Genomic DNA, 12,010 nt, shown 5'->3' on the forward strand with positions numbered 1-12,010 from the left:
ACACCCCTTCATACACTATATATACAGCAGTATGTGGACACCCCTTCATATACTATATATACAGGACACCCCTTCATACACTATATATACAGCAGTATGTGGACACCCCTTCATCCACTATATATACAGCAGTATGAGGACACCACTTCATCCACTATATATACAGGACACCCCTTCATCCACTATATATACAGCAGTATGAGGACACCCCTTCATACACTATATATACAACAGTATGAGGACACCCCTTCATCCACTAAATATACAGCAGTATGAGGACACCCCTTCATCCACTATATATACAGCAGTATGAGGACACCCCTTCATATACTATGTATACAGGACACCCCTTCATCCACTATATATACAGCAGTATGAGGACACCCCTTCATCCACTATATATACAGCAGTATGAGGACACCCCTTCATCTACTATATATACAGCAGTATGAGGACACCACTTCATCCACTATATATACAGCAGTATGAGGACACCCCTTCATACACTATATATACAACAGTATGAGGACACCCCTTCATACACTATATATACAGCAGTATGAGGACACCCCTTCATATACTATGTATACAGGACACCCCTTCATCCACTATATATACAGCAGTATGAGGACACCACTTCATCCACTATATATACAGCAGTATGAGGACACCCCTTCATACACTATATATACAACAGTATGAGGACACCCCTTCATCCACTAAATATACAGCAGTATGAGGACACCCCTTCATCCACTATATATACAGCAGTATGAGGACACCCCTTCATATACTATGTATACAGGACACCCCTTCATCCACTATATATACAGCAGTATGAAGACACCCCTTCATCCACTATATATACAGCAGTATGAGGACACCCCTTCATCCACTATATATACAGCAGTATGAGGACACCCCTTCATCTACTATATATACAGCAGTATGAGGACACCCCTTCATACACTATATATACAGCAGTATGAGGACACCCCTTCATCCACTATATATACAGCAGTATGTGGACACCCCTTCATCCACTATATATACAGCAGTATGTGGACACCCCTTCATCCACTATATATACAGCAGTATGTGGACACCCCTTCATCCACTATATATACAGCAGTATGTGGACACCCCTTCATCCACTATATATACAGGACACCCCTTTATCCACTATATATACAGCAGTATGAGGACACCCCTTCATCCACTATATATACAGGACACCCCTTCATCTACTATATATACAGCAGTATGAGGACACCCCTTCATCCACTATATATACAGGACACCCCTTCATCCACTATATATACAGCAGTATGAGGACACCCCTTCATACACTATATATACAGCAGTATCTGGACACCCCTTCATCCACTATATATACAGGACACCCCTTCATCCACTATATATACAGCAGTATGTGGACACCCCTTCATCCACTATATATACAGGACACCCCTTCATCCACTATATATACAGCAGTATGAGGACACCCCTTCATCCACTATATATACAGGACACCCCTTCATCTACTATATATACAGCTGTATGAGGACACCCCTTCATCCACTATATATACAGGACACCTCTTCATCCACTATATATACAGGACACCCCTTCATCCACTATATATACAGCAGTATGAGGACACCCCTTCATCCACTATATATACAGCAGTATGTGGACACCCCTTCATCCACTATATATACAGCAGTATGAGGACAACCCTTCATCCACTATATATACAGGGGTATGAGGACACCCCATCATCCACTATATATACAGCAGTATGAGGACACCCCTTCATATACTATGTATACAGGACACCCCTTCATCCACTATATATACAGCAGTATGAGGACACCCCTTCATCCACTATATATACAGCAGTATGAGGACACCCCTTCATCCACTATATATACAGCAGTATGAGGACACCACTTCATCCACTATATATACAGCAGTATGAGGACACCACTTCATCCACTATATATACAGGACACCCCTTCATCCACTATATATACAGCAGTATGAGGACACCCCTTCATCCACTATATATACAGCAGTATGAGGACACCCCTTCATCCACTATATATACAGCAGTATGAGGACACCCCTTCATCCACTATATATACAGCAGTATGTGGACACCCCTTCATCCACTATATATACAGCAGGATGAGGACAACCCTTCATCCACTATATATACAGGGGTATGAGGACACCCCTTCATCCACTATATATACAGCAGTATGTGGACACCCCTTCATCCACTATATATACAGCAGTATGAGGACACCCCTTCGTACACTATATATACAGCAGTATGAGGACACCCCTTCAAACACTATATATACAGGACACCCCTTCATCCACTATATATACAGGACACCCCTTCATCCACTATATATACAGCAGTCTGAGGACACCCCTTCATCCACTATATATACAGCAGTATGTGGACACCCCTTCATCCACTATATATACAGCAGTATGTGGACACCCCTTCATCCACTATATATACAGGACACCCCTTCATCCACTATATATACAGCAGTCTGAGGACACCCCTTCATCCACTATATATACAGCAGTATGAGGACACCCCTTCAAACACTATATATACAGCAGTATGAGGACATCCCTTCATCCACTATATATACAGGACACCCCTTCATTCCCTATATATAATGCTCTTGTGGCTGAATGGAAGCAAATCCCCCAGCAATGTTCCAACATCTAGTGGAAAGCCTTCCCAGAAGAGTGGAGGCTGTTATAGCAGCAATGTTCCAACATCTAGTGGAAAGCCTTCCCAGAAGAGTGGAGGCTGTTATAGCAGCAATGTTCCAACATCTAGTGGAAAGACTTCCCAGAATAGTGGAGGCTGTTATAGCAGCAACGTTCCAACATCTAGTGGAAAGACTTCTCAGAAGAGGCTGTTATAGCAGCAATGTTCCAACATCTAGTGGAAAGCCTTCCCAGAAAAGTGGAGGCTGTTATAGCAGCAATGTTCCAACATCTAGTGGAAAGCCTTCCCAGAAGAGTGGAGGCTGTTATAGCAGCAATGTTCCAACATCTAGTGGAAAGCCTTCCCAGAAGAGTGGAGGCTGTTATAGCAGCAATGTTCCAACATCTAGTGGAAAGCCTTCCCAGAAGAGTGGAGGCTGTTATAGCAGCAAAGGGGGGAACAACTCCATATTAATGCCCATGATTTTGTAATGAGATGCTGGATGAGCAGGTGTCCACATATTGTTGGTTGTGTAGTATATGTAGAAACCAAACAGGAAGGGGATATGATGTCATCGACCAGCATTTTGTGACTGTTGACCGTGGTCTGGCTGTGGCCCTGCGGTTGTGGTCATCTCTGTCCCTCTCTCTATGTGTCTCAGACAGTTCTCTCTCCCACGTATATGACCTGATGTGAACTAGTTCACCTAATACTCTAAAATAACTGTCTCCTCTCCTCTCCTCTCCTCTCCTCTCCTCTCCTCTCCTCTCCTCTCCTCTCCTCTCCCAATTCTCTACATCTCCTCTCCCCTCAACCTCCTCTCCTCTTCTCTCCTCTCCTCCTCCCCTCCCCTCTCTCCTCCTCTCCTCTCCTCTCCTCTTCTCTCCCCTCCTCTCCTCTCCTCTCCTCTCTTCTCTCTCCCCTCCCCTCCTTTCCTCTCCTCCTCCTCTCTACTCTCCTCCTCCTCTCCTCCCCCCTTCTCTCCTCCCCTCTCCTCTCTCCTCTCCTCCTCCCCTCACCTCGTGCCCCACCCCTCCCCTCTCCTCCCCCTCTTCCTCCCCTCCCCTCTCCTCCCCCTCTTCCTCCCCTCCCCTCTCCTCCCCTCCCCTCAACTCGCGCCCCTCCCATCCCCCTCTCCTCTCCTCCCCTCCCCTCACCTCACCTCGCGCCCCTCACATCCCCCTCTCCTCCGTTAGCACTATGAGTGTGAGAATGAGAATCGTCTTTTCAGGGTAACGATATATTTTTGTCACTGGTCCAATCATGTCTGAGAAGTTAGAAGGTTAGATGACAGAGAGTAGGGGTGGAGGGAGGAGAGGGGAGACGGGGTAAGGGGGTTATAGTAAAAGGAGTTATAGTAATAGATGACAGAGAGTAGGGGTGGAGGGAGGAGAGGGGAGACGGGGTAAGGGGGTTATAGTAAATTAGTTATAGTTATAGATGACAGAGAGTAGGGGTGGAGGGAGAAGAGGGGAGACGGGGTAAGGGGGTTATAGTAAAATGAGTTATAGTTATAGATGACAGAGAGTAGGGGTGGAGGGAGGAGAGGGGAGACGGGGTAAGGGGGTTATAGTAAAATGAGTTATAGTTATAGATGACAGAGAGTAGGGGTGGAGGGAGGAGAGGGGAGACGGGGTAAGGGGGTTATAGTAAAAGGAGTTATAGTTATAGATGACAGAGAGTAGGGGTGGAGGGAGGAGAGGGGAGACGGGGTAAGGGGGTTATTGTAAAGGAGTTATAGTTATAGATGACAGAGAGTAGGGGTGGAGGGAGGAGAGGGGAGACGGGGTAAGGGGGTTATAGTAAAGGAGTTATAGTTATAGATGACAGAGAGTAGGGGTGGAGGGAGGAGAGGGGAGACGGGGTAAGGGGGTTATAGTAAAGGAGTTATAGTTATAGATGACAGAGAGTAGGGGTGGAGGGAGGAGAGGGGAGACGGGGTAAGGGGGTTATAGTAAAGGAGTGATGGTTATAGTAAAGGAGTGATAGTTATAGATGACAGAGAGTAGGGGTGGAGGGAGGAGAGGGGAGATGGGGTAAGGGGGTTATAGTAAAGGAGTTATAGTTATAGATGACAGAGAGTAGGGGTGGAGGGAGGAGAGGGGAGACGGGGTAAAGGGGTTATAGTTATAGTAAAGGAGTTATAGTAAAGGAGTTATAGTAAAGGAGTTATAGTAAAGGGGTTATAGTAAAGGGGTTATAGTAAAGGGGTTATAGTAAAGGAGTTATAGTAAAGGGGTTATAGTAAAGGAGTTATAGTAAAGGAGTTATAGTAAAGGAGTTATAGTAAAGGAGTTATAGTTATAGTAAATGGGTTATAGTAAAGGAGTTATAGTAAAGGAGTTATAGTAAAGGAGTTATAGTAAAGGAGTTATAGTAAAGGAGTTATAGTTATAGTAAATGGGTTATAGTAAAGGAGTTATAGTAAAGGAGTTATAGTAAAGGAGTTATAGTAAAGGGGTTATAGTAAAGGAGTTATAGTAAAGGAGTTATAGTAAAGGGGTTATAGTAAAGGGGTTATAGTAAAGGGGTTATAGTAAAGGAGTTAGAGTAAAGGGGTTATAGTAAAGGAGTTATAGTAAAGGAGTAATAGTAAAGGAGTTATAGTAAAGGGGTTATAGTAAAGGGGTTATAGTAAAGGGGTTATAGTAAAGGGGTTATAGTAAAGGGGTTATAGTAAAGGGGTTATAGTTATAGTAAATGAGTTATAGTTATAGTAAAGGGGTTATAGTAAAGGAGTTATAGTAAAGGAGTTATAGTAAAGGAGTTATAGTAAAGGGGTTATAGTAAAGGGGTTATAGTAAAGGAGTTATATTAAAGGGGTTATAGTTATAGTAAATGAGTTATAGTTATAGTAAAGAGGTTATAGTAAAGGAGTTATAGTAAAGGGGTTATAGTAAAGGAGTTATAGTAAAGGGGTTATAGTAAAGGAGTTATAGTAAAGGGGTTATAGTAAAGGGGTTATAGTAAAGGAGTTATATTAAAGGAGTTATAGTAAAGGAGTTATATTAAAGGGGTTATAGTTATAGTAAATGAGTTATAGTTATAGTAAAGGAGTTATAGTAAAGGGGTTATAGTAAAGGAGTTATAGTAAAGGAGTTATAGTAAACGGGTTATAGTAAAGGGGTTATAGTAAAGGGGTTATAGTAAAGGAGTTATAGTTATAGTAAATGGGTTATAGTAAAGGAGTTATAGTAAAGGAGTTATAGTAAAGGAGTTATAGTAAAGGAGTTATAGTAAAGGGGCTATAGTAAAGGGGTTATAGTAAAGGGGTTATAGTAAAGGGGTTATAGTAAAGGGGTTATAGTTATAGTAAAGGAGTTATAGTAAAGAAGTGATAGTAAAGGGGTTATAGTAAAGGGGTTATAGTAAAGGGGTTATAGTAAAGGGGATATAGTAAAGGGGTTATAGTTATAGTAAAGGAGTTATAGTAAAGGGGTTATAGTAAAGGAGTTATAGTAAAGGGGTTATAGTAAAGGAGTTATAGTAAAGGAGTTATAGTAAAGGAGTTATATTAAAGGGGTTATAGTTATAGTAAAGGGGTCATAGTAAAGGAGTTATAGTAAAGGGGTTATAGTAAAGGAGTTCTAGTAAAGGAGTTATAGTAAAGGAGTTATATTAAAGAGGTTATAGTTATAGTAAAGGAGTTATAGTAAAGGAGTTATAGTTATAGTAAAGGGGTTATAGTAAAGGAGTTATAGTTATAGTAAAGGGGTCATAGTAAAGGAGTTATAGTAAAGGGGTTATAGTAAAGGAGTTATAGTAAAGGAGTTATAGTAAAGGAGTTATATTAAAGGGGTTATAGTTATAGTAAAGGAGTTATAGTAAAGGAGTTATAGTAAAGGAGTTATAGTAAAGGGGTTATAGTAAAGGGGTTATAGTAAAGGAGTTATAGTAAAGGAGTTATAGTAAAGGAGTTATAGTAAAGGGGTTATAGTTATAGTAAAGGGGTTATAGTAAAGGAGTTATAGTAAAGGAGTTATAGTAAAGGGGTTATAGTTATAGTAAAGGAGTTATAGTAAAGGAGTTATAGTAAAGTAGTTCTAGTAAAGGAGTTATAGTAAAGGGGTTATAGTAAAGGGGTTATAGTAAAGGGGTTATAGTAAAGGAGTTATAGTAAAGGAGTTATAGTAAAGGAGTTATAGTAAAGGAGTTATAGTAAAGGAGTTATAGTAAAGGAGTTATAGTAAAGGAGTTATAGTTATAGTAAAGGAGTTATAGTAAAGGAGTTATAGTAAAGGGGTTATAGTAAAGGGGTTATAGTAAAGGGGTTATAGTAAAGGAGTTATAGAAAAGGAGTTATAGTAAAGGAGTTATAGTTATAGTAAAGGAGTTATAGTAAAGGAGTTATAGTTATAGTGAAGGGGTTATAGTAAAGGAGTTATAGTAAAGGAGTTATAGTATAGGAGTTATAGTAAAGGGGTTATAGTTATAGTAAAGGAGTTATAGTTATAGTAAAGGGGTTATAGTAAAGGTGTTATAGTTATAGTAAAGGTGTTATAGTAAAGGGGTTATAGTTATAGTAAAGGAGTTATAGTAAAGGAGTTATAGTAAATGAGTTATAGTAAAGGAGTTATAGTAAAGGAGTTATAGTTATAGTAAAGGAGTTATAGTAAAGGGGTTATAGTAAAGGAGTTATAGTAAAGGAGTTATAGTAAAGGGGTTATAGTAAAGGAGTTATAGTAAAGGAGTTATAGTAAAGGAGTTATAGTTATAGTAAAGGGGTTATAGTAAAGGGGTTATAGTAAAGGAGTTATAGTAAAGGAGTTATAGTAAAGGGGTTATAGTAAAGGGGTTATAGTAAAGGAGTTATAGTAAAGGGGTTATAGTAAAGGAGTTATAGTAAAGGAGTTATAGTAAAGGAGTTATAGTAAAGGAGTTATAGTAAAGGAGTTTTAGTTATAGTAAAGGGGTTATAGTAAAGGAGTTATAGTAAAGGGGTTATAGTAAAGGGGTTATAGTAAAGGAGTTATAGTAAAGGAGTTATAGTTATAGTAAAGGGGTTATGGTAAAGGGGTTATAGTTATAGTAAAGGAGTTATAGTAAAGGAGTTATAGTTATAGTAAACTGGTTATAGTTATAGTAAAGGGGTTATAGTAAAGGAGTTATAGTAAAGGGGTTATAGTAAAGGAGTTATAGTTATAGGAAAGGGGTTATAGTAAAGGGGTTATAGTAAAGGGTTTATAGTAAAGGAGTTATAGTAAAGGAGTTATAGTAAAGGGGTTATAGTAAAGGAGTTATAGTAAAGGAGTTATAGTAAAGGAGTTATAGTAAAGGAGTTATAGTAAAGGAGTTATAGTAAAGGATTTATAGTAAAGGGGTTATAGTTATAGTAAATTAGTTATAGTAAAGGAGTTATAGTAAAGGAGTCATAGTAAAGGAGTTATAGTAAAGGGGTTATAGTAAAGGAGTTATAGTTATAGTAAAGGAGTTATAGTAAAGGAGTTAAAGTAAAGGAGTTATAGTAAAGGGGTTATAGTAAAGGAGTTATAGTAAAGGAGTTATAGTAAAGGAGTTATAGTTATAGTAAAGGAGTTATAGTAAAGGAGTTAAAGTAAAGGAATTATAGTAAAGGGGTTATAGTAAAGGAGTTAAAGTAAATGAGTTATAGTGAAGGGGTTATAGTTATAGTAAAGGGGTTATAGTAAAGGGGTTATAGTAAAGGGGTTATAGTAAAGGAGTTATAGGAAAGGAGTTATAGTAAAGGAGTTATAGTAAAGGAGTTCTAGTAAAGGAGTTATAGTTATAGTAAAGGGGTTATAGTAAAGGGGTTATAGTAAAGGAGTTATAGGAAAGGAGTTATAGTAAAGGAGTTATAGTAAAGGAGTTCTAGTAAAGGAGTTATAGTTCTAGTAAAGAGGTTATAGTTATAGTAAAGGGGTTATAGTTATAGTAAAGGAGTTATAGTTATAGTAAAGGGGTTATAGTTATAGTAAAGGGGTTATAGTTATAGTAAAGGGGTTATAGTAAAGGGGTTATAGTAAAGGGGTTATAGTAAAGGAGTTATAGTAAAGGGGTTATAGTAAAGGAGTTATAGTTATAGTAAAGGGGTTATAGTAAAGGGGTTATAGTAAAGGGGTTATAGTAAAGGAGTTATAGTAAAGGAGTTATAGTAAAGGAGTTATAGTAAAGGGGTTATAGTAAAGGGGTTATAGTTATAGTAATGGGGGTTATAGTAAAGGAGTTATAGTTATAGTAAAGGAGTTATAGTAAAGGAGTTATAGTAAAGGGGTTATAGTAAAGGGGTTATAGTAAAGGGGTTATAGTAAAGGGGTTATAGTAAAGGGGTTATAGTAAAGGGGTTATAGTAAAGGGGTTATAGTTATAGTAAAGGAGTTATAGTAAAGGAGTTATAGTAAAGGGGTTATAGTAAAGGGGTTATAGTAAAGGAGTTATAGTAAAGGAGTTATAGTAAAGGAGTTATAGTAAAGGAGTTATAGTAAAGGGGTTATAGTAAAGGAGTTATAGTAAAGGGGTTATAGTAAAGGAGTTATAGTAAAGGGGTTATAGTAAAGGGGTTATAGTAAAGGGGTTATAGTAAAGGAGTTATAGTAAAGGGGTTATAGTAAAGGGGTTATAGTAAAGGAGTTATAGTTATAGAAAAGGAGTTATAGTAAAGGAGTTATAGTAAAGGAGTTATAGTAAAGGGTTTATAGTAAAGGAGTTATAGTAAAGGAGTTATAGTAAAGGAGTTATAGTAAAGGAGTTATAGTAAAGGGGTTATAGTTATAGTAAAGGAGTTATAGTAAAGGGGTTATAGTAAAGGAGTTATAGTTATAGTAAAGGAGTTATAGTAAAGGAGTTATAGTAAAGGAGTTATAGTAAAGGGGTTATAGTAAAGGAGTTATAGTTATAGTAAAGGAGTTATAGTTATAGTAAAGGTGTTATAGTAAAGGAGTTATAGTAAAGGAGTTATAGTAAAGGGGTTATAGTAAAGGAGTTATAGTAAAGAGGTTATAGTAAAGGAGTTATAGTAAAGGGGTTATAGTAAAGGAGTTATAGTAAAGGAGTTATAGTAAAGAAGTTATAGTAAAGGGGTTATAGTAAAGGAGTTATAGTAAAGGAGTTATAGTAAAGGGGTTATAGTAAAGGTGTTATAGTAAAGGGGTTATAGTAAAGGAGTTATAGTAAAGGGGTTATAGTAAAGGAGTTATAGTAAAGGAGTTATAGTAAAGGAGTTATAGTAAAGAAGTTATAGTAAAGGAGTTATAGTAAAGTGGTTATAGTTATAGTAAAGGAGTTGTAGTAAAGGGGTTATAGTAAAGGGGTTATAGTAAAGGTGTTATAGTAAAGTGGTTATAGTAAAGGTGTTATAGTAAAGGGGTTATAGTAAAGGAGTTATAGTAAAGGGGTTATAGTTATAGTAAAGGAGTTATAGTTATAGTAAAGGAGTTATAGTAAAGGAGTTATAGTAAAGAAGTTATAGTAAAGGAGTTATAGTAAAGGGGTTATAGTAAAGGGGTTATAGTAAAGGTGTTATAGTAAAGGGGTTATAGTAAATGAGTTATAGTAAAGGGGTTATAGTAAAGGAGTTATAGTAAAGGAGTTATAGTAAAGGAGTTATAGTAAAGAAGTTATAGTAAAGGAGTTATAGTAAAGGGGTTATAGTAAAGGGGTTATAGTAAAGGGGTTATAGTTATAGTAAAGGAGTTATAGTTATAGTAAAGAGGTTATAGTAAAGGAGTTATAGTTATAGTAAAGTGGTTATAGTTATAGTAAAGGAGTTATAGTAAAGGAGTTATAGTAAAGGGGTTATAGTAAAGGAGTTATAGTAAAGGGGTTATAGTAAAGGGGTTATAGTGAAGGAGTTATAGTAAAGGAGTTATAGTTATAGTAAAGGGGTTATAGTAAAGGAGTTATAGTAAAGGAGTTATAGTAAAGGAGTTATAGTAAAGGGGTTATAGTTATAGTAAAGGAGTTATAGTAAAGGGGTTATAGTTATAGTAAAGGAGTTATAGTAAAGGGGTTATAGTTATAGTAAAGGAGTTATAGTAAAGGAGTTATAGTAAAGGAGTTATAGTAAAGGGGTTATAGTAAAGGAGTTATAGTTATAGTAAAGGAGTTATAGTAAAGGTGTTATAGTAAAGGAGTTATAGTAAAGGAGTTATAGTAAAGGGGTTATAGTAAAGGAGTTATAGTAAAGGGGTTATAGTAAAGGAGTTATAGTAAAGGAGTTATAGTAAAGGAGTTATAGTAAAGGAGTTATAGTAAAGGAGTTATAGTAAAGGGGTTATAGTAAAGGAGTTATAGTAAAGGTGTTATAGTAAAGGAGTTATAGTAAAGGAGTTATAGTAAAGGAGTTATAGTAAAGGAGTTATAGTAAAGGGGTTATAGTAAAGGAGTTATAGTAAAGGGGTTATAGTAAAGGAGTTATAGTAAAGGAGTTATAGTAAAGGAGTTATAGTAAAGGGGTTATAGTAAAGGAGTTATAGTAAAGGAGTTATAGTAAAGGGGTTATAGTAAAGGTGTTTATAGTAAAGGGGTTATAGTAAAGGAGTTATAGTAAAGGGGTTATAGTAAAGGAGTTATAGGAAAGGAGTTATAGTAAAGGAGTTATAGTAAAGGAGTTCTAGTAAAGGAGTTATAGTTATAGTAAAGGGGTTATAGTAAAGGAGTTATAGTTATAGTAAAGAGGTTATAGTTATAGTAAAGGGGTTATAGTTATAGTAAAGGAGTTATAGTTATAGTAAAGGGGTTATAGTAAAGGAGTTATAGTAAAGAAGTTATAGTAAAGGGGTTATAGTAAAGGAGTTATAGTTATAGTAAAGGGGTTATAGTTATAGTAAAGGGGTTATAGTTATAGTAAAGGGGTTATAGTTATAGTAAAGGGGTTATAGTAAAGGGGTTATAGTAAAGGGGTTATAGTAAAGGAGTTATAGTAAAGGGGTTATAGTAAAGGAGTTATAGTTATAGTAAAAGGGTTATAGTAAAGGGGTTATAGTAAAGGGGTTATAGTAAAGGAGTTATAGTAAAGGAGTTATAGTAAAGGAGTTATAGTAAAGGGGTTATAGTAAAGGGGTTATAGTTATAGTAATGGGGGTTATAGTAAAGGAGTTATAGTTATAGTAAAGGAGTTATAGTAAAGGAGTTATAGTAAAGGAGTTATAGTTATAGTAAAGGGGTTATAGTAAAGGAGTTATAGTAAAGGGGTTATAGTAAAGGGGTTATAGTAAAGGGGTTATAGTAAAGGGGTTATAGTAAAGGGGTTATAGTAAAGGGGTTATAGTTATAGTAAAGGAGTTATAGTAAAGGAGTTATAGTAAAGGGGTT

General features: G+C 36.6%; 1 protein-coding gene across 1 annotated transcript in view; it reads right to left on the reverse strand.

Annotated features, from left to right (window-relative positions):
- LOC139374582 (slit homolog 2 protein-like) overlaps positions 1 to 12,010 on the reverse strand; it is a 220,167-nt gene that overhangs the window by 94,160 nt on the left and 113,997 nt on the right. The window lies entirely within an intron of this gene.

The sequence above is a fragment of the Oncorhynchus clarkii genome, chromosome 19 (assembly GCF_045791955.1).
Source record: "Oncorhynchus clarkii lewisi isolate Uvic-CL-2024 chromosome 19, UVic_Ocla_1.0, whole genome shotgun sequence".
Classification (NCBI taxonomy): Eukaryota; Metazoa; Chordata; class Actinopteri; order Salmoniformes; family Salmonidae; genus Oncorhynchus; species Oncorhynchus clarkii.